Below are 24,214 nucleotides of genomic sequence, written 5' to 3' on the forward strand. Positions count from 1 at the left end.
GTACTTTTAACTTAACTCTATCATTACAGTTGAAGTAAATTTCTTGTAGATAGCATATAGTTGGATCATTTTTAAAAAAATCATTCTTCCAATGTCTCTCCTTTATATTTACATGTACTCTGGCTATGTGCATTTAATGTAATTTTATTTGTTTTGTCTGTCACTTTATCTTGTTCAATTCCTCTGTTTCCCCTTCATTACCTCCTATTGGGTTTTTCTGAACATTTTTTTTAATATTCCATTTAAATGTCTCTATTATATCTTGACTATTTTTCTTTTTATATTTTCTTTAGTGGGTGCCCTAGGGATTACAGTATAAATACTTAATTTTCACTGTCTACTTAGAATAAATATTTTACTATTTAACATGGAATATAGAAACCTTACTATAGTAAAGATAAAGACTTTATCTTCCCCCCTCTGTGTTGGAGTTGTTCTTTGTATTACACCTACATATTAAAAACCTTTTCAAACCATGTAGTAATTTTTTTTGCTTTCAACTTCTATTCATATTTGAAAGAATTCAATAGAAGGATAGTCTGTTTACCCAGATACATACCATTTGTTCTCATTGCATTTTTGATGTTACAAGTACATTTCTGGTATCCTATCCCTTAGGCCTGAAATGAATTCTGTAGCAAGTCCTTTAGAGCAGGTCATATGGCAACAAAATCTTAGTTTTCCTTTATTTCCCATTTATTCCTGATGGATATTTTTGATGTATATAGAATTCTGGGTTGATAGTTTGTCTTTTTCAGCACTTTAAAAACATTGTTTCACTTCCTTCTGATCACCACTATTTCTGATGTGAACTCTGAAGCCACTTGAATCCTTATTCCCCTATCATTATTCTGTCACTTTTCTTTGATTGTATTCAAGGTTTTTTTCTTTGCCTTCAGTAATTATGATGTATACAATCGTGGATTTGTTTTTATCCTTTTGGGGTTTACTATGATTCTGGAATCTGTAGCTTTATGTCTTTTGCTAAATTTAGGAAGTTTTCAATCATTATTTCATCAAAAATTTTTTTTGCATTATACTCTATCTTGTCTCCTTATCAGGTTTCAATAACACAAATGTTTTACTTTTTGGTAAGGTCCAATAGTCCCTGAGACTGTTCCTTTCTTATAATATTTTTATGTTTGTTTTCCAGATTTAATACTTTTTACTGATCTGTTTTCAAAGTTCAGTGATTCTTTCTTCTGTCATATCCGTCTGCTATTGAGCCCATCAATTGGGTGTTTTATATGTTATTGTAATTTTCAGTTCTAAAATTCCCCTTTGTTTCTCCTTTATTTCTTTGCTGAGACTTTCTATTTGCTTAAAGCGTTCATCCTTACCTCTTGGAGTATGATTATAATAGGTGATTTAAAGTGTTGTTATATTATTTCAACATTTGTCTCATCCCTGTGTTGTCTGATGATTCACTTTTCTCAAGCAAGTTGAGATTTTCCTGATTGTTATATGCCAAGTAGTTTTTTAATTTTATCTTGGACATTTTCAATACTGTTACTGGATTTTAGGTCTAATTTTAATCCTACATAAAATGTTGACGTTTTTGTTTTGCAGACTATTGACCTAACTCAGTTTAAGCCACAAGTTCCACCCATTCTCTGTGGATGGCAGTTTCAATATAAGTTCTGTTCTTAAAGATTTTTCAGTGTTACTTGGATTTGTCTTTGGTGTGTGTCACCCATTGGCCAATCTGGAACTTGAGCAATGGTCTTTATGTTCAGTTTTCAAGGTTTTTGGTGTCCTGAATAGCATCAGATTCAGATGTGTAAAGCTTAAGGGTAAGCCACATTCATAAAGAGCTTTTTGGATTTCTCTCCCCTTGGGCTCCCCTTTCCCAAGCTCCACCCTTTCCACAGTTTCTTCTGGTTCTCTGAGACTTCTTTTTTTGGTTCTGTCACTAGAAAGCTGGTACTTCATTTACTCTGCTTTGTACTTTTCATGACTCTGCCCATTTCTTGCAATAACAGAAAAGAAAAAAATAAAGGAAGTTCTCCCCATGCACATTCCTCAGATAGTAGAGGAAGGTTCTTTTCCATCAGAGTTTTAGGCTACTGAAAACCTCCATATGCACCACTGTCATTGCTGCCACTTCTTAAGTTCCAGAGAATGGGGAGAAGAGGGAAAAATAAAAATATGGGAAAATTTCCTCACCCTCTCTGAGAATTAAGAGACTCCTTTTCTGCTCTTTGTACCAGAATTGGAGAGCTTCTTTTAGCTTCTTCCCTGTCTGTGCCCATGTCCACTTCATGTTCAAATTGTGTTGAGTTCAGATTGGTAGTTACTATTAGGGGAGAATAAGGTAAATTCACTGCTAGTTTGAAGGTACTTCTATTTTGGTATTCTTCCCCAATGTGCGTGGTACTGTTTACTTTTCAGAGCCTTAAGATGTTCCATGCATTCTGTTTAAGTTTTATAGCTGCATTCAGAGAAAGAGACAGGATGAAGTGTGTTTATTCCATTTTGACTAGAATTGAAAGTCTCTATCCTATTTAATTAAATATTGAGATAAGAATGAAAAGAATCTTCCAAGAAAAGATGCACTGTGGCCATTTAAAAATTGAGTACAATCTATTCAGTCAACTAGTTTCAGGCCATTGTGAATGTTTCAGTTTTAGTGTGTTGGAGGGAACAAGTAAAGTCTCGCAGGATATACTTCAAGGAAAAAACTTAAATGTAGCCATTTCTTATTTATCTGCTACCTCTTCTATTGGTAGAAAGCTCCAGATGGCTTCACTCTAGAGTATGAGAGTCAACTAAGATAAGGTAATGTCAGAACCCAAGCACAGGTCCTGCTAGAAATAATCAGAATGCTTTTTCTAATTCTGGCATGAAAAATACATGCCCAAAGCTATAACAATGAGATTATGCCATATAATAATTCCTCAAAAATCACACAGCCTCACTGTTCAAGCACCAGAATTCAACCAGTATGTGAAGAAAGTTAGATGTTGAGGTAAACTCCAAGCTTGCTGTGTGTTTCTGCACAAGACTGTTTTCATGTTTCTCTCTTATTTCAGAGCTTATAGTGGCTCCCTACATCACTTTGACTAGATATCAAAGCCACTTCCTAACTCTCGGTGCCAGGTTCATTTCTGTCACCTCTTATAGTCCTCCTCAGAGGACTTTATCAGTCTTGCTTTGTGTCTTGCTATTTCATACACTGACTTAGCAACAACCTGATTCTTTAAAGAGATTATCCTATTAAAATTAGTATTTTAAGTATAGTTTACTTATTTAATAGACTGACCATAAGTAACACCAAACTTTTTCATATAGTTTTTATCCAATTATGTGAATAATTTCATCTAAGTTATTCATAAGTCTACAAATATCTCTGATGGTTAACTTTCTTACTTCAAAGCACAAAGATGCCAACAGATATGACTTTTTGCTTTTTCCAAATTCATATCTGAATATTTATTACATGCCTTTGAATTTCTTTCCATTCCTTGGTGAGAGAGTATTGGGAGGAGGAACCCATATTAATTAATAGTAATCATCATATTAATATACACATTCATTTTTGCTTCTTTTCTCCAATTTTATTGAAAGAGATAACACTCATTCTTTCCAAGCCTACTTCCTCAACATTAGCTATGAATTCCATTTCCTCTTAACTTATCAGGAGCCTTAGTTAATCATTTGCTGCCTTTCTCCTACTCTTAATCTCTCTCTCCCTCTCCATTGGCTCTACCTGCTCAGGTATAGAGCCTGCTTAAAAATATCTTCCTTCTACACAGTTACTGGTATCCCTTCAGTTACTGCTGTTTCTTTCATTGAGAATGTTGACATTTGCTGTTTTACATTCTAATTTCCTGTAAATTTTAAAATCCATTGCCACCTGGCTTCCTCTACAATCAGGCAATTAGAAATGGCTTTTGCCAAAATCACTGATTATCAATAATCACATTTTTTTCCCCAGTTTTTATACTCTAAAGCTTGGTTGGTCACTCCTTACTATTATAAACTCATTTCTACGAACTTATATGTTACCATAGTCTCTTGGTTTTCCCCTGGTCTGACTACTGTTCGTATACATTTTGGGCTCTACGTTTCCCACTTCAATAATAGTTTATTCCAGTCTCATGGCTTCAGGTACTATATATGCATGACTCTCAAATCTATATCTGTAGTCCATTACAAGGGAGGGGGAGGGAGGAGGGAGAGAGGGAGACATTCGGTTTTCTACTGGACATTACCCTTTGGCTAGTCCATGGGCACTTCAAATTCAATGTGTTCAAAACTGAGCTCATGCTCATCCTAATAGTATGTGCTTCGTCCTCTATTCATGATCTCAGTGAACCCTTACAATCGCACATTGTTCAAAATCTGCATTCTCTCATACCCCCACGGTTAATCAGCAACCAAATCCTAACAATTCTATTTTTAATTATCTTTTGACTCTTTTTCTTCTTAATCCCATGGCTATTTTCTTTGTCTGGGCCTCTACAATTTCTTCTTTAAATTACAGCATTAGTCTCCTTACTGGCCTTCTGGTCTCTAGTCTTGATCTTCTTCAGTCCATTGGCCACATTGCAGCCTTAGTGATTTTTCTAAACAGAAAAATGGATCATATGATTCCTTTGTTTAAAACCTTTCAATGATCTCCCCAAACATTCAGAATAAAATTATGGTTTCTTAGTGTAATATACAAGGCCTCCACTGATCTAATACCACCATTTTCTTTAGGAAGCCTCCTTTGATTTGCCTTCATCCATACCAACCCCTCTACCAGCCCCTCCCCACAATATGGACTAGGTGCTTATGTTTTACAGTCCTAGAGTATAACTCTCTGTGCCATCACAGCCCTCATCACATGGTATTGCCACTAGCTATTTTTTGTTGCCATTTAAATAATGCCTATGTCTGATTAATCTTTATATCACAATGTCCATGCTGGGACATCAGTCCCTGGAACACTGGGATGTTTATTGAATGCATGTATGAAAGAATGAGTGAAAAATTTTGAAATCCAAATTAAAGAATTTAAACTCTTGAGCAGGGAAATGGCAAGAAAATCACTGAAACATTAGTTGAATAGTAGATAAGGTAAGGATATCTGGAAGTGTGTAGAGATGGTGAGATAACTGATAACCACAAGGCTTTTTTGTAACAGGTATGATGTCAAAAAGATCTAAAATGGTAGGTTGGGTGACATGCAAAATAACTAATAATTCCTTTTAAACTTAAATTATTAAAGCCCTAGAATGAATTATGTCATTGGCCTCAGAAAAGATTACAGAATCAAATTGCCATATTCTCAAAGCAGTATGTATCCAAAATTTCATATATTTTTATATATATATACACACACATATGTAAACATATGTATACACACATATATATAATTTTTATATCATGAATTCCATATATTTTAATATATATCATAATTAACATTGGGATGCAAAGAAAACCAATTACACTTAAGCTGTATAAATCTTATGTAGTTGTAATTTGTTCAAAATGAGCTTCTTTCTTTTATGTTTTAATTTTTCCCTATTGGGTCTTCTAGCTGAAGGGCTAGAAGTTGCCTGTTTGTTTTATCTGTGGTGTAAGCTCTGTTTTCTTCATATGTGCTTGCCAAATGCTGCCATGACTGTGCTTTTAAAATTAAACACCTTGCTTATTTAGTTTATATCAATAGAAAGCTTAGAATAACTAAACTCCTTATGAAGTCAAGTTCAGAAAACTAGTATTTATTTTCTTTAAACAGCCTAGAAATGCAATATGCCATTTTGTTGCAGGTATAAATTTGTAAATTTGAACAATACAATATTTATTTTCAAAGTCTATTATGCTTCAAACAATTTTAAATATTTCAAAAACTATGGATTTTACTATTCTAAATTAAACAAGTACCACAAAAATTTTTTACCAGTATTTGTGCCAATAGAAAACAATAGGTATTGCCTATCACTCTCTTATTCTCATTGGTTAGTTTAGAAGCTACTTTTTTATCTTTATTTTGGCTAGAGATACTCTAGCATGTGATTTTAAAAAATAGATTTAACTTAAGCAAAAGAAGCTTCTTTTAAGTTAACCTATTTATTTCGGTTTTCAACTGTTAAAGTGCTTTCCCTCCTTCTTAATCCATATAAAACTATTAAGATTTTTAAATGGCCCATATTCTATCTGCAGGCTGATTATTTAGTTCAGTAAGCAATAAAAAGCATTAACAGTCTCATATAATCCCAAGAGTTCCCTAATAGGCAATGAACACAACATTCTTGTTAATGATTTTGACTAACCAGTCTTTACGGTGATGTTGGATTTTGTGGTTACCACTTTATTTTATAAACAATATCTACATTACTTTCAAAGGCAAATAAGAATTTGAACCTTATTTTACCTATTACATCATGATGAATTATTTTCTTCTTCTAAGAGAAGTAATATTCCTCTGAATATTTTTAGTATCATGTTGTTAAACTATAAACTTGCTATTGAATTACTCTACAAAAACTTTTCTTAAAACTATTTTGTTTTAAAGCACACATACAGAAAAACACACAAATGTATGGTTTAATGGATTCTTTTAAGGTGCTACATCATTTTAACAACTACCCAGGTCAAGAACTAGAATTTTACCACTTACTGCAGAAGCTCCTCAGTTGCCAACTGCCAGTCATAGACCCTTCCCTCTCCCAAAAGTAACTACTCTTTTGAGTTTTATAGTCACCATTTCCTTATCATTTTACCACTGAATTGTTCATCCTTGACATTATAGTTTAATCTTGCACAATAAAAAAATTAAGTTTTTAATAAAGTCTCATCTAATCTACATGTTCTTTCATCTTTTTCTTTTCTTTATAATTTATAAAGAAATTTATAATTTCTTTATTGAATAATAATTTATTTGAGAATAACTTTGGGAAACATTGACTGCAATTCTATAAATTCTTCTGGTCTGCATATTCCCTGAAACTTAGCAGCTGGATTCAGAGGCTTGATCAGACTCAGGTTTGCTACTTTTGTGTTTTCTTTCATCAAGAGGCACTTAATGCTGTTTTTCCCTCTTTTCCTGATGTTAGCTGCTGTTGATGCTCAGTGCCTAGACCTATTCATTTATTGGGGGTTGCAAACAGTGATATTCTAGTTCTATCATTCCTTTTTCAAATATCAGATGTATACAATAGATACTTTCCCTGACCTATTTGGTTACCTAGTAGAACAGTTCATTCAGGAAAGTCAGGATAAATGCTTGATTCTTTTCCTTCAGTTGTCAGTTTTCAAGATAATGAGTTGACTCCCTATTACCCTCAGAAAATGACCTATTAATATATTTAAAATTTTTTTTTTAAACTCATAGATTAAAACATCTTTATTTCAATTGAAATTATTCTTTTTGAAGCTCAAATTATTGCATCATTGGCCAGTGGGAGCCTCTTGAAGTTAGCACCTGAGTCCTTTGACATGGTCCTAATAGTCTTAATTTCTTCTTCATCCAATATAATGATGTTCCAGGTTCATCTTCCCCAGACCTGGAATTACTCATTTCTCTAAGAAGTGCTAGTTTCGGGGCTTCCCTGGTGGCGCAGTGGTTAAGAATCCACCTGCCAATGCAGGGGACACGGGTTCGAGCCCTGGTCTGGGAAGATCCCACATGCCGCGGAGCGACTAGGCCCGTGAGCCACAACTACTGAGCCTGTGTGTCTGGAGCCTGTGCTCCGCAACAAGAGGGGCTGCGATGGTGAGAGGCCTGCGCACTGCGATGAAGAGTGGCCCCCACTTGCCACAACTGGAGAAAGCCCTCGCACAGAAACGAAGCCCCAACACAGCCATAAATAAAATAAATAAATAAATAAATTTAAAGAAGTGCTAGTTTCTCTTAGAAGTAAATAATATTTTAAGATCATTATCTGGGCACTAGGGAAATGTAGTCATTTTTCTAGGCTTCTTCAGTAGAGAAAACTAGTATATTTTACACTCACACTCTGTCACTCACGCACACATATTCTACAGTACTGCATATGAATTCATATTGACATTTTCTATTCAAATTTAGGATTATAGATTTTTTTTATATGTAACCTCCTTTATGTTTTACATTCTTACCCCAAAATAAGAATCCTCTCTGTCAAAGACACAAGATGATAGAATTAGAATAACCTATAAATACTTTTGCCTTTGATATGCATTCTTTTGGGGAAAACCAAAATAATAATCTCTCTTTAGGTATGTTACCATTTACGAATGTTCTAGGAAAGAACTGCGTTAAATTTGTCCTATGTTTCTTTGTCAAGTTCCTATAATTTTGTTATTTGATATTTTAGCTCAAGGCAAATTTTGCCATCTTCCCAGATAGCACCTTCTTCTTTGGCCTTCTCACTCTTCAGCTTCTTCAATGTGTTAGCCCCAAGAGGTTTTTCTGTAACCCTGTAAGAAGCATTTCCTCTATAATGTCGTCACTTTAGGGTCTGTTTCCCAAATAAATATTGATTGGCACCTGTTGTATGCTTTACTGAGTACTGGATAGTCAAATAAATTCATTAGAAGTGAGTTCTGTCACTGCAACCAGCAGGTGTTAAGCAAGTAGAAGAATTAAATGATTGTGAAATAAAATCCTTTGTTATAGCACAACTAGTGGCTTTTGTTTAACTCAGGAAAGAGAGAGTCCTATTAGTTGATAAAAAATAGACTTGTCATTGAGAAAAACACTATTGGAATACCCTTTTCCCCCTGCAGTGGTGGGCTTTCCTAAATCTTTGCATTTCAGCATATTTTATTTAATTTTTTAATGGACATGACTTGGTTGTATTATTCACAAAAAAAGAAAAATAAATAATGAAAGTAACAGGATCTTTACATTTGTTATTACAATTATCCAGAAGCATTCCCATCATAAAAGTTCTGCATAACAGTTGTGACCAATTGACTTCTATAGAGACAAAGAGGTTATTTCCATTTTCTAACATAAGGACTGCTTTTCTTCATGAAAATCCAATTAAGATCACTTTGACAATCACCTCTGGACTGATGACTCTTTTGCAATTTAGATCTTCAGTATTTTTAAGTTGAACTTTCTGTTCCGAATTTAAAATAAAATTGTGTTTGAAACTGTCAGAAAATTGTACATTTTAATGTAAATATATCTTGAAGTTGTTTTTAGAGCCTTGGCTAAGTCTTTAAATTAGGCATATAGAATGACTTTTAATCCTAAAATTTTAAACATTTTTATTACATCAAATAGAGAGTGACTGGGACTGTACTTGCAATTACTGTAGATATTTGTTTTGAATAATAACATGTGCCTAAGAAAAAATGTAGAAAAGTTTATCAAGGGCCTTTTGAGGAGGTGTCCTGAATCTGTCCCTCCCAGTAATTCATGCCACCATCCAAAAATGCACTTTTTTTACGGTGACTTGGCATCCACTGAGCACCAGCAGGAGAGTCAGCCCTGAACAGTAAGAATGCCACCTTAAGGACTCTTAAGTTCACTCTTAAGTGAACTGTACTTTTAGGTCTCAAAAATGTAAAAGCCAGTTTAAAAATACTTTAAAATACTTTAAAAAAGTTTTAAAAAGTTTAAAGCAAGTCTAATATGTTTCTTCTCATTTAAAGGCTAATTTAAAAACTAATCATTCCATAAAATGTATACTGCTGGTGTCAAAGTAACATTACAATTTCAATAAAGTCTCCCATAATATTACAACATGACACATTATTTCTCTCTCTCGCTCTCTTTTAAAGAAAACCCTGGTAGTTCCATTATTTTAAAAGGAAATACTGGTGAATGAATGATAAAAGGAATTTTCAAATACCACAGTGACTTCAAAAATTTTGGTGATGGATTTGAGATGGTTAAAATATAATTAAAAAAGAGTTATCGAGAGGTGTGCCAACAACTGCTTGGTGGTGAGTAGACATTATCAAAGACGGATAAAATTGCAATGTAAGTGATGATTGATTAGTGTAGAAAAGCGTAATTTCTTTCATCTTTTTGGTTTTTGTGATAAACAATTTCTAGTTATCAGAAAGTGTAAGGAATGTTTTGGGACATATTGGATGTGACATCAGCATTTAGCTGAGCCTTTAATTTCTCAGTTGACATAAATGAGGCCCAGGAAAATGTGGTGACTTCCCCAAGGTCGCACAGGTAGTTAGAGACATGATTAGCAACCAGGATATCTGACTTTCCCTTTCAGTGTTATTTTTCTAGGACCTGCCTGCCTCTTAAAGATGTTTCTGCAGACTCAAAACACTGTGGGTGAGACAGGTTGATGTAGGCACAGGTAGGAATCAAGCCAGGTGTGAGACAGGAGGGACTAACAAAGTCCTCAGGAAATGTGACAGTACTTGCCCTCTTTGAAAGCATTAGGTTTCAAATATTTAAAGCATTATGCTGTTCAAGTAAAATATGCCTACAGGCCAGCCAGTTGCCTTTTTGTTACTCCGGGGGTTTCATTTTTTTAGCTGCTTGGATATATTCAGTATCTAAAATGGGTTCATATAGATGTGTTTATGAACAGGAATACAATTTCAATTAGAGGTTAGAAATTTTTTTGCTGTGGAATACATTGTAAATAAAAGGTTTTATAAAGAGCATTGAGTAGATGACAGTGTACCCGTCACTGATAGGATTTCTTTCTTTCTTTGATAGCTTTGGAGGCATTTTAGGAAGTCTGTTTAATACATCCAGTCAATCAGGAGTCTCAAAAGTTGATCACTTTGCTGTAGGGCTGTGTGGTACCTTGCCGAGATGGAAAACTTCCTGTTTTTCAATGTTATAAAAAACAAAGCTTTAATGGTTGAGAACCTGCCTACAGAAAGTAAATAATGGCTCTGCATATGTTTTGATAGCTACTTTTATAAATTGAATTTCCTATGCAAATACAAATACCTTAAGAGTCGAGTCCAATAATCAAAACCAACCCTCAATATATTTAACCCTCATGTCAAAACTTTAGAATCTGTTTAAATCTATTTTCACTATGAGACATGTCCTTATTTTAACATATAACCTCCGTGTTGATGCAAATTCCAAATATTTTTTCACCAGTGCTTTTATTCCAGAATAAGCAAAAAGGAAGAGAGAGGTACGATGATAAATGTTCAGTCAGTTTATTGACATTTTTTTTTAACATCTTTATTGGAGTATAATTGCTTTACAATGGTGTGTTATTTTCTGCTGTATAACAAAGTGAATCAGCTCTATGTATACATATATCGCCATATCCTCTCCCTCTGGAGCCTCCCTCCCACCCTCCCTATCCCACCCTTCTAGGTGGTCACAAAGCACCGAGCTGATCTCCCTGTGCTATGCGGCTGCTTCCCACTAGCTAGCTATTTTACATTTGGTAGTGTATATGTGTCCGTGCCACTCTCTCACTTTCTCCCAGCTTACCCTTCCCCCTCCCAGTGTCCTCAAGTCCATTCTCTAGTAGGTCTGCGTCTCTATTCCCGTCTTGCCCCTAGGTTCTTCATGACCATTTTTTTTTTTTTTTTAGATTCCATATATATGTGTTAGCATACGGTATTTGTTTTTCTCTTTCTGACTTACTTCACTCTGTATGACAGACTCTAGATCCATCCACCTCGGAGTTTATCGACATTTATTATTTACTTATGTACAAGACTTTGGAGATGTAAAGCAGTATCTTAAAGGAGTTAAAGAGTGGACTCTTGGTTGGGGAGATGACATGAACTCACAGAAAAAAATAGCAATAGATGCTCGTGAATCAGAAGTGTCAAATGTGTGCCATGGTGTTATGGGTATTAACACAATTGAAAGAATACTTCATCCTGGCAAAAGCTAGGAAGGTTTTAGATAGGGGGAACAACTAGAGGTAAGAGGGGAAAAGGTACCTTCAAAGGCATAACCATGGGAAGCCATTTGAGGTGTCAGGGAAATGGGAAAACTTCTCTTTATCCAGAGTCTAATGAACCACTAAGGACATTGTGTAAGAGAGGCAAACGCATTTTGGGAATCTACAATGTGCCTGGGAACTTTTCAAACATTCTTTTACTTGAAATTAACTTCAAAGTATTAAGGACATCCTCATCTTATTGATTCAGGAAACTGAGTGAGGCTCAAGGGAGGTGAAAAGATTTGTCTTGGAGTTTCTGGGTCCAAGGCTAGTACTCTTTGCATGGAATTACAAAGAACACTGTCTTTCTTTGTGGGACATCCAGCTGGAAATGTAGGACCTTTTGTTTTGATTGTCTCCTTGTCACAGTGGTGGTGGTGAGGGATTCCCACCCTAGTGTTATGGGGATGGCTGAGCACACCACACTCAACACCAGACAGATGACATTGACAGCAGTTTATTAATCACATCAACTCCCAGCCCGGGGGAGGAAGACATCCGACAACACCCCAGGCTACACAGGGCTTGCACTCAGGAACACAGTGAACAAAACAAGCAAGGGCTGTGGGAAGCAGGCTCTGTAGTAGTAAAAATGTGATGTTCCCCTGGTTGCTGTGGGAAGCTATGATTGGCTACTTTGAATAATTCCAAGGGCTGGCAGGGAGGTGAAACCTGCTATTCAGGGATAAGCAGGAACTATTTTTGGTACATCTGATAAGGAGTGTTCAGCTAGGCGACATTATACACAAGAGCAGAGTTGGGAGAGGAATTTGAGGTTAGGCCGTTTTGAGACTTTCCTGGTTTCGGATGTCAAGGCAGCACATAATATTAATTGAAGGCCTTTTATCACACCCTTATGATACTGTCAGCTATTTTATCTTTCTAAGTTTTTCATATTCTTCAAACAGAAGTTTTGTTTGTTTGTTTGTTTGTTTGTTTTGTGAAGGTAGGAACTCCGCACTATTCCTATGTGTGTTAGACTCCTTTTATATTCCTGGCACTTATTTCCTTCTTATCATTGTCTTGTTTATTTGCAGATGCTTTTTTCTTATTGGCTACCCCCAAAGAAGGTAAGCTCTGTAAAGGCAAAGGACCTTTTTAATCATCGTATTTATTGCTGTGTTCCAGTGCCTATGACAGTCTCTGGCATATAATGAATGCTCAATAAATTTTGTCAAAGAGAACAAATAAGTATAGTTATAAATTATAGACCTGAAGATATTTTTATTTGGTGCTGAGCCTTTCCTCAGTCAGATTAATACACCAAATATGTATCAAGGGCCTTTTCTGTACCAGTTTCTGTTTTTAGAATAAGTGTCTACCATTAAATAACTAATATTCTGGAGGAGGAGACAAATTAATAAAAATACAGCTGTAACTTGATGACAATATCTATGAGACAAAAGAGCAGAGGGGTTTGAGGCCTTAAGATGAAATTGTTCTTGAATAATCAGAAAGGAAGCCACAATTGTTTTTTTCAATCCAGATAAAGGAAACCCCCAACTTATTTTAGCTACATATTCCCGTTTTCTGTACTTCTTAAAGACAGGGAATATCAACAAAGATATATCTTAAGTCTTTCACGATGGAACTTAAGATGAAGGATAAATTCCAAAATTTAGTTTCCTTTTAGCTCTTATATGAGTTTTGTCTACATACTAAATGTTGTAGGAAATGAAACAATTTAAAAAATGAGATGTGTGTCTAACATATGTAGATACTGTTTGCTACTTGCTTCATTTATAACTGTCAGATAGATTTGTTGGTCATTCAGAATGGGTCTTACAGGGTAGATGGCTTGCTAAGTGCCTCCCTCCATCCCACAGAGTTAAAAATATTTTCCCCATCTGTCTCTGTGCACTTTCCAGAGGTCTGTGTTTACAAACAGATTGTGGAGTCAGATCCTGTTCAGTATAATTCCAGTTCCTTTATGGCCCTTTTTATACCCTTTAGCAATACAGACTAGTATAGAACCATCACCAAAATATGGGTTTATGTTCTCATATGCAACCCTGGTTTCCCCTGTTTGAAAATTTAAGCAGGAAATTTATAGGATTTAAGTCAAAGTGCCCTATTGGGAGTCTTAACAGTCTTCATAGTGTGATAGAAACATATTGTGACTGTGTTCCTTGTGTTTGAAGGCGATCTTGGGATTTTACTGTTTTATAAATTAAAGAAAGGTATCAATATCATAAATTTACCCTGGAATTCACTAAAGGTGAGAGTGATTGCTACAAAGGAGACAGCCAATATAAAAGAGGGTTTTATATTAATCTGAAATACAGGTTGTCTATTTCTTTCCCTGAGTTATAAATACGTTGAATAGGTTGGTACCAACTTCATTAACATTTATTGGGGGAGGAAATATGTTCCTAATTGGATACGAATCCATTAACTTTGCAAGTTTTAAGCGTGGCATTTAGGAGTGGCGTATATGTTTAAAATCCTTTAAAACAGCGAGTGATACAAAGAATAGGAAGATTTGGTTTATTCTCCTGTGTTTGAGATCTGTTTTTCTTTAGACTGAGTTTCTGTTGTCATGGCCTTTAGGTAAGAAGGAAGTTATGCAGGTAAACCAGAGAGAGGGCAGTTGGGGGGAAAAGACTTTGAAGCCATGAAATCGATCCTATGCTTCTCAAAGAATGATATATTCCTGATTTTTTTCTTTAACACTTTTTTACATGTCATGAGTCAAAATTTGAGATGAGATTTTACCACTGTCATTCTCTGTGTGGTTCTCTTTCCCTTCGTGATCACCCCCTCTTTCTTTCTCTTATTTTTTTTTTTTTTATCATGTACTCTAGTGACTACTAATGCATAGGAACTACTTTTGAGATTATCAAACTAAACTTCTTAAAACTTTAGTTTTTTGCTTTTGTCTTTTACACATAAAATAACTATTACTTCCTAATTTCTTTATAGATGGCTGCTTTCATCAAAGCTTCTTACATATAAATCATTTCTACTTTCATTTTTTGTATATTCTTCTTTTGAAACCAAAATTAAATGGTTGGTTTTTCCTTCAGGGTTAATTTTGGGGCTACGTGATTTTGGCCTCCACAATTATTCTTTTATGCCCTCTAATGGCAGCCTGAGGAAACTCCTATTGGATACAATTTCAAGGAAATAAACTTATAAAAAACACAAGCGATCACTCAAAGATTTTAATATAAATAACTTTCACACACCAAGCATTCTTGCTGTGGGAAAAACCATATGTTCATTTACTAAACTTGGGAAATAGGTCTTCTGGTTGATTAGCCATAGTTTTTAAGGAATTTCTTTATTTGGATGATTATTTTTAAAACTCTATTTCCAATTGCAGTTAAAATTCTTATGTGATTCTATTAGGGTAATAGATATTTTTCCAAAGTGTTTGTTTGCTTTGAAATTAGTTAATATATAGGTATGCATATTCATACATAGATAGCTACACCATCTTTAAAATTGGCTTTGTATTTATTATTAGGTATGAATGGGGATGAGGAATGGGAAAATTCAAACTTGTTTCTTCGGAGGCTTCTGGCATTATCTTCAATGGTGCTACAGAATAAATCTGGACTATGGTACTAAAATCCCATCTCTTTTTTTTACTGTTGTAGCCCTATATGTTTAGAGAATGCCTGATGAAGTTGGCCTGAGTCTCAAACATCATGAGTGGCCCTCACAGGAGATTCACTTTCAAGGTTAAAACCTAAAGGAAAAAATTTTCCACATCTTAAAAATGTGCTTATATCAACTGGTTCCAGCTATGCATTACAAGCAGGTTTTCTAAAACATTAATTTCTCTTTTGCTTCTCATTTTTGCTGTTCTCGTCATCTTGCTTTCTTCACAGCTCAAGACTTTGGCCTTAGATCCTATTGGCGTTGTTCTGCTTCAGTACCATTCTAGAAATGTAGCTTTTATTCTGCATGATAGCAGGAAACAGCATGGAGGCATCTACTGGTTGGAAAATAATCTTTTCCCCTCTGCAGGTCTTGTTCTATGAGTCTTCATTGGTAGCACCAAAAGAATTACACTCTATTCTCAAAATGCTGTTAGAAGTTTTTCTTGCCTATAGTGTTAACTTGGAATAATACTTATAAGCATCGATATAACTAGATATCATTAAGTACATACTCTAAAAAAGATAAATTCATCAAATTCTCTCCTTATAAAATTTAAAAGTTGCTGTGATATGATGATATTATACCAAATATTGGAGTATTCTCTAGAATTAAGTATAGATATAAAATAGGCTGAACAGGCAAAAGTTCTTTGAGCCGAGGACTATAATGCTAATTTTAACAGCTTCTGTTCATTGAACACCTGCAATGTGCCAGGCTCTACACAGCTCACCTCTAGTCTTTACCTCAATTCTACAAAAAAGAAGTCACTGTTCTCATTTGACTCATGAGAAAACCGAGGCTCAAAGAGTTGGAATGACTTGTTCAGGGTCACAGTGATGTAAAGAGGCAGAACTGGGTTTCTGACTCCAATGGGATCTTAGTGCAAAGGTTGTAGAAGGGGCCAGAATAGAGATTTGAGTTTGATTTTTCATTTTCCTCCTACTGTGCTTCATGACTTTTGAAAGATCTTCATCTTCAGCTTTAAATGTGTACTTGTATTTGGGATAATAGACAAGTGTTGCAATAGAGTTTAGTGAATCAGTGCTTCCCTGTTTGACAGGGGTTCAGATTTGGGCTAGGCTACTTCCTAAGTGTGAGACATCCAGTGAATTAAGTAATCTCTTTCCCTCTATTGAAAAAGATAATAGCAAAATGAAACTATATACATACAGTGTCAGGAAAGTTAACTCTGGGGAGGAGCAAGAGGGTGGTTATTGAAAGGGGCCCAAGGGTGGCTTCTGGGGTGCCACTGGCATTCTAATTAATGGCCTGGGTCATAGGTACATGAGATGTGATGATTCATTGATCTGTTCATTTCAGTTGTAAAAAAACCCACATAATAATAGTAACCATTTCAATAGGAGGATTAAGATATACTGCCTAGTGCATAAAAATTCTTTATAAATAACAACTGTTTTTTTTTTTTTTGATTTTTTGAATTCTGTTGTCTTATTTTAAGAATTATTCAGCTTTAAAAGCAGGGAATAAAAAATGCATGCTGTATACGAATATGAATATCTAGATATCTCTTTGTAGCTGTAGTCATTGCCATATGGCAACATTTTATTCTATTTCACCATTGAATAAGTGAAAACACAAAAACAGGTTTTGTTCGATGTTTATTTATTTATTTTATTTATGACTGTGTTGGGTCTTCGTTTCTGTGCGAGGGCTTTCTCTAGTTGTGGCAAGCGGCGGCCACTCTTAATCGTGGTGCGCGGGCCTCTCAGTATCGCGGGCTCTCTTGTTGCGGAGCACAGGCTCCAGACGCCCAGGCTCAGTAATTGTGGCTCATGGGCCCAGTTGCTCTGCGGCTTGTGGGATCTTCCCAGACCAGGGCTCGAACCCGTGTCCCCTGCATTGGCAGGCAGATTCTCAATCACTGCGCCACCAGGGAAGCCCTGTTCTATGTTAAGAAATGAAACCCAAGGTTCTTATTTTGATTTATGACATTTAGTTAATTACTATTATTTTCAAATGTAAAATTCCAATAAACTACTGCTCACCTAACAATATTTTTTTAATGCAACTGAATTTCTTGCCCTAAAATGGAGTTTCTTCACCAGCAACTCTCAGGTTTTGTGCTGATGTGAAACAGAGGGAGAGAAGGAAGTGTTTGCTGAAATTGGGGAGAGAAACCCTGACTGAGGAAGATGAAGGGGCACTAGGTACTGTGCCGAGCACTTTAAATGTATCATCTTTTTAGAAACGACAATTCCTGTTAGGTAGGTAGGATTTTCTGTCATCCCATGTTGCAGATGAGAATCGGAGATTTAAGAGTAGCTAAATAACTTGTCTGTCACACAGCTAATAAAAGACACAGCTAGATGTCTACCACCAGAGCCTCCCCATGTCCTTCTTACTGCCTCATCAAGGCTTTTCCATTTTAAAAGTAACCACTCACAACTAGCATGACATAGAGGGGACACAGAATACTGCTTCAACAAGGCTTATTGGAATAAACAAAGGAAGAATACCGAAAATTAAACTTTCTAATATTTGGAACACAGCTAACCTCCTTTCCAAACACTTGGCTCCTGAAGAATCATTCCTTTGAAAGAACTGTCCTATTAACAATCATTCAGTGACAGAGAATTAACAAATTGCATGGTGAATTATTCTCTTTTTGCTGAATCCTGGGGGTACCCAGAATGATAATGCTATTATTTTAAGTAGGCTTGCATGTTGCTTATGGTAGGTTACCATATTATTCTCCCCACAATTTGAATAAATTACATTTTCTTCATTTTATGTCTGTAAAGAGAAGTAATGGATAGCTTACTGGCATCCCTTCTAAGTATGCAGCCATCTTATTGATTCTTCCTGGAGGAACTTGCTGACTTCAATAGATGATATAAGAATAAAGGAATTTAGCTGTTCAAATTGCTCAAGGGCAGAGGGGTATACGTCTTCTTTATCCAACAGCCATGCAGACCTCTACGCATTTTTCATAACGCATCTGGTTTCTCTATTTGAGACATTCTCTTATCTCCAAATACCTTGTAGCACTTCTCCATTGGGGCTGCAGTTGGCTGCCTCAGCAAGTTAACTGTAAAATGTAAAACTTTTATGTTTAGTAGTGTGAGGACACTTGGGTCTTTCTCTTAAGTGATGAATATGATAAAACATGGCATTTTGTTAAATTCTGGTACTCTCTAATGGTTTGTTGATTAGAATAGAAAATAAGTCCTAAAAATAAAAAAGCCCAGATTTTAGGATATAAGCTTTTACCTTTCATTTGAAACTTAAAGAATGAGCTCATTGATATTTTACCCTGGGTTTTAGAAACATCATTATTAGCTGGGTGGGGTGGGGTGGGAGTGGGGGAGCTTAATTAATCAGAGCGGAAAAGAAAGAACAATGAACATGGAGTTAGAAGTGCTAGTTTCCAGTCCTGGTTCTGCCATTTCATAGCTTTGGGAACTTACTTGCCCCTCCAAGTCTTAGCTTCATTTATAAAATAGCACAAATAATACCTACTTTCTTATCTCACAGGTTTTGTGATAGTCACATGAAGTAGTATGTGAAAACATTTTATAAATCACAGTTTTATAAAAGTATAAAGTATATTTTTTCTGATAACCATATACGTATATCTGATTTTAGAAACCCCAGTAGCTTTATTATTCCTAGTTAAAAAGAAGAGTTTACAAAGGTGCACCAAACCCCAGTTAAATGAGTAGCATGGTGCTGAATACCGAGGAGAGTTTCTCAATTTCCATGTTTTGAGTAACCTTCATGTTTTGACCTAGCCTTCAGGCAGCTCCTAGGTAGCCAGAAACCTGGCCCCGAGCAACCACATACACTTACTCAAGTGTGCTGTGCAAATTCTATAATTTTCTGTGTATACTATGATGCGAGAAAGTTGGGAGGCCCTAACAGGATGATTAAAAACCAAAGCATCCAAAAACAACAGAATACACTTTCTTCTCAAGTGCTCATGGAACATCCTTCAGGATAGATCATATCTTGGGTCACAAATCAAGCCTTGGTAAATTTAAGAAAATTGTAATTGTATCAAGTATCTTTTCCGACCACAATGTTATGAGACTAGATATCAATTACAGGAAAAAATCTGTAAAAAATACAAACACATGGAGGCTAAACAGTACACTACTAAATAACCAAGAGATCACTGAAGATATCAAAGAGGAAATCAAAAAATACCGAGAAACAAATGACAATGAAAACACGATGACCCAAAACCTATGGGATGCAGCAAAAGCAGTTCTAAGAGGGAAGTTTATAGCAATACAATCCTACCTCAAGAAACAAGAAACATCTCAAAGAAACAACCTAACCTTACACCCAAAGCAATTAGAGAAAGAAGAACAAAAAAAACCCAAAGTTAGCAGAAGGAAAGAAATCATAAAGATCAGATCAGAAATAAATGAAAAAGAAATGAAGAAACAATAGCAAAGATCAATAAAACTAAAAGCTGGTTCTTTGAGAAGATAAACAAAATTAATAAACCATTAGCCAGACTCATCAAGAAAACAAAGGAGAAGACTCAGATCAATAGAATTAGAAATGAAAAAGGAGAAGTAACAACTGACACTGCAGAAATACAAAGGATCATGAGAGATTACTACAAGCAACTATATGACAATAAAATGGACAACCTGGAAGAAATGGACACATTCTTAGAAAAGTACAACCTTCTGAGACTGAACCAGGAAGAAATAGAAAATATAAACAGACCAATCACAAGCACTGAAATTGAGACTGTGATTAAAAGTCTTCCAACAAACAAAAGACCAGGACCAGATGGCTTCACAGGAGAATTCTATCAAACATTTAGAGAAGAGCTAACACCTATCCTTCTCAAACTCTTCCAAAATATAGCAGAGGGAGGAACACTCCCAAACTCATTCTATGAGGCCACCATCACCCTGATACCAAAGCCATAAAAAGATGTCACAAAGAATGGAAACTACAGGCCAATATCACTGATGAACATAGATGAAAAAATCCTCAACAAAATACTAGCAAACAGAATCCAAAGCACATTAAAAGGATCATACACCATGATCAAGTGGGGTTTATCCCAGGAATGCAAGGATTCTTCAATATACGCAAATCAATCAATGTGTGATACATCATATTAAGAAAGTGAAGGATAAAAATCATATGATCATCTCAATAGATGCAGAGAAAGCTTTTGACAAAATTCAACACCCATTTATGATAAAAACCCTCCAGAAAGTAGGCATAGAGGGAACTCACCTCAACATAATAAAGGCCATAGATGACAAACCCACATCCAAAATCATTCTCAGGGGTGAAAAACTGAAACCATTTCCACTAAGATCAGGAACACGACAAAGCTGCCCACTCTCATCACTATTATTCAACATAGTTTTGGAAGTTTTAGCCACAGCAATCAGAGAAGAAAAAGAAATAAAGGGAATCCAAATTGGAAAAGAAAAAGTAAAGCTGTCACTGTTTGCAGATGACATGATACTATACATAGAGAATCCTAAAAACTCTACCAGAAAACTACTAGAGATAATCAATGAATTTGGTACAGTAGCAGGATACAAAATTAATGCACAGAAATCTCTTGCATTCTTATACACTAATGATGAAAAATCTGAAAGAGAAATTAAGGAAACACTCCCATTTACCATTGCAACAAAAAGAATAAAATACCTAGGAAAAAACCTAAGGAGACAAAAGACCTGTATGCAGAAAACTATAAGACATTGATGAAAGAAATTAGATGATACAAACAGATGGAGAGATATACTATGTTCTTGGATTGGAAGAATCAACATTGTAAAAATGACTATACTACCCAAAGCAATCTGCAGATTCAGTGCAATCCCTATCAAACTACTACTGGCATTTTTCACAGAACTAGAACAAAAAATTTCACAATTTGTAGGAAATACAAAAGACTCCAAATAGCAAAAGCAATCTTGAGACAGAAAAACAGAGCTGGAGGAATCAGACTCCCTGACTTCAGACTATACTACAAAGCTACACTAATCAAGACAGTATGGTACTGGCACGAAAACAGAAATATAGACCAATGGAACAGGATAGAAAGCCCAGAGATAAACCCATGCACACATGGTCACCTTATTTTTGATAATGGAGGCAAGAATATACAATGGAGAAAAGACAGCCTCTTTGATAAGTGGTGCTGGGAAAACTGGACAGCTACATGGAAAAGAATGAAATTAGAACACTCCCTAACACCATACACAAAAATAAACTCAAAATGGATTAAACACTTAAATGTAAGGCCAAACACTATAAAACTCTTACAGGAAAACATAGGCAGAACATTCTATGACATAAATCACAGCAAGATCCTTTTTGACCCACCTCCTAGAGAAATGGAAATAAATACAAAAATAAACAAATGGGACCTAATGAAACTTTGAAGCTTTTGCACAGCAAAGGAAACCATAAACAAGATGAAAAGACAACCTCAGAATGGGAGAAAATACTTGCAAGTGAAGCAACTGACAAAGGATTAATCTCCAAAATATACATGCAGCTCATGCAGCTCAATATCAAAAAAACAAACAACCCAATCTAAAAATGGGCAGAAGACCTTAATAGACGTTTCTCCAAAGAAGATATACAGATTGCCAACAAACACATGAAAGAATTCTCAACATCACTAATCATTAGAGAAATGCAAATCAAAAGTACAATGAGGTATCACCTCACACCAGTCAGAATGGACATCATCAAAAAATCTACAAATAATAAATGCCGGAAAAGTTGTGGAGAAAAGGGAACCCTCATACACTGTTGCTGGGAATGTGAATTGATACAGCCACTATGGAGAACAGTATGGAGCTTCCTTAAAAAACTAAAAGCAGAACTACCATACGACCCAGCAATCCCACTACTGGGCACATACCTGAGAACACCATAATTCAAAAAGAGTCATGTACCACAATGTTCATGCAGCTGTATTTACAATAGCCAGGGCATGGAAACAACCTAAATGTCCATCGACAGATGAATGGATAAAGAAGATGTGGCATATTTATACAATGGACTATTACTCAGGCATAAAAAGAAACAAAACTGAGTTACTTGTAGTGAGATGGATGGACCTAGAGTCTGTCATACAGAGTGAAGTAAGTCAGAAAGAGAAGAACAAATACTGTATGCTAACACATATATATGGAATGTAAAAAAAAAAAAAAAAAAAGGTTCTGAAAGACCTAGGGGCAGGACAGGAATAAAGATGCAGCTGTAGAGAATAGACTTGAGGACACAGGGAGGGGGAAGGGTAAGCTGGGATGAAGTGAGAGAGTGGCATGGACATATATACACTACCAAATGTGAAATAGATAGCTAGTGGGAAGCAGCCGCATAGCACAGGGAGATCAGCTCAGGGCTTTGTGACCACCTAGAGGAGTGGGATAGGGAGGGTGGGAGGGAGACGCAAGAGGGAGGAGATATGGAAATATATGTATATTTATAGCTGATTCACTTTGTAATAAAGCAGAAACTAACACACCATTGTAAAGCAATTATACTCCGATAAAGGTGTTAAAAAATAAAAACCAAAGCACATATATCCCCCGTTTCTTTTAAAGTTATAATCTGATGAGCAGCATAGTAGATAGTTTAGATGACTAAGAACAATTACAAAGCACAGTATTGAGTTTAAAAAAGCTAAAGTACTGTTTGGATACCACTGTAATGGGGAATATGTGAATTAATGGAATAAAATGAATTGCGATTCAGTTTCAAAGTAGGCCTTGGACAGGAATTACATAGAGAAGGAGATGTCTCATTGCCAGAGTTGGGGATAGGTTAAGAAAAGAGGTGGAAGGTACGAAGATGGTGCCGATTATATTGCTGTTTTAAATGGACCAAGTGTAGGCTGCCATGAGACATAAGGCTAAAGAGTTGCATTATGACCATTTGAATGATAGCTGTGACTGCTGTACTGAAGAGTTCGGATTTACCAGATGTATTAATTTCCTATTGCTGCTTGTAACAAATTTAGTGGCTTAAAGCAATTCATATATATTATAGTTTTGGAGGTCTGTAGTCTAAAATGGGTTGACTGGACTGCATTACTTCTGGAGGCTCGAGGGGAGAATCCATTTCTTTGCTTTTTAAAGCTTCTAGATGACACTTGCATTCCTGGACTCATGATCCCTTCTGTGTATCACTCAGGCCTCTGCTTCTGTCATCACACTGCTTTCTCTCCGGCCATGACCCTCCTGTGTGATTACATTGGGTCCACACAGATAATCCAGGACAAGCTCCCAATCCCCAAATCCATAACTTAATCACTGCAAAGTTCCTTTTGCCATTTAAAGTAACATATTTACCGGTTCTGAGGAATAGGATGTGGACATCTTTGGGGGAAGGTATTATGTACCTTATCACACCAGCGTAGTTAATGTGTAGTTATAGGTCTTGAATAGGATATGATTTTGTTTCTCATATATGATATTTTTTTTCTTTATAGCTGTGTGTGTGTGTATGTGCATGTAATCACTCATGTGCATATGCCCAAGCCCAGGCAATGTTGTCTTCAAAAAAAGTGTTTTACATCTGACCAGATATACTATAAACTATGTGAATACTTGAACTGTTTGAATTGATTATATCGATTTTATTCTCCACTGTTGCCTAGTGAAGTGTCAGGCACATAGTAGATTCACAGCAATTCAATGAAGTAATATTGGGCAAGTAATTAGCCTCTCTATGGCAAGAAAAATAGTATTTATCTACCAGCTAGAATAAGTCCATTCTACCATATGGATGATTTAGATGAATTATTTCAGGGAATAAAA

General features: G+C 35.7%; 1 long non-coding RNA gene across 1 annotated transcript in view; it reads right to left on the reverse strand.

Annotated features, from left to right (window-relative positions):
- Positions 1 to 17,085: 17,085 nt before the first annotated feature.
- LOC132365194 (uncharacterized) overlaps positions 17,086 to 24,214 on the reverse strand; it is a 425,897-nt gene continuing 418,768 nt past the window's right edge. Inside the window, exons 6-7 of the long non-coding RNA XR_009503053.1 lie at positions 18,214 to 18,480; positions 17,086 to 17,337 (exon numbers count right to left, since the gene is read on the reverse strand). This is a non-coding gene — a long non-coding RNA (uncharacterized LOC132365194). The remainder of the gene's footprint in view (positions 17,338 to 18,213; positions 18,481 to 24,214) is intronic.

The sequence above is a fragment of the Balaenoptera ricei genome, chromosome 4 (assembly GCF_028023285.1).
Source record: "Balaenoptera ricei isolate mBalRic1 chromosome 4, mBalRic1.hap2, whole genome shotgun sequence".
In the NCBI taxonomy this organism is placed as follows: domain Eukaryota; kingdom Metazoa; phylum Chordata; class Mammalia; order Artiodactyla; family Balaenopteridae; genus Balaenoptera; species Balaenoptera ricei.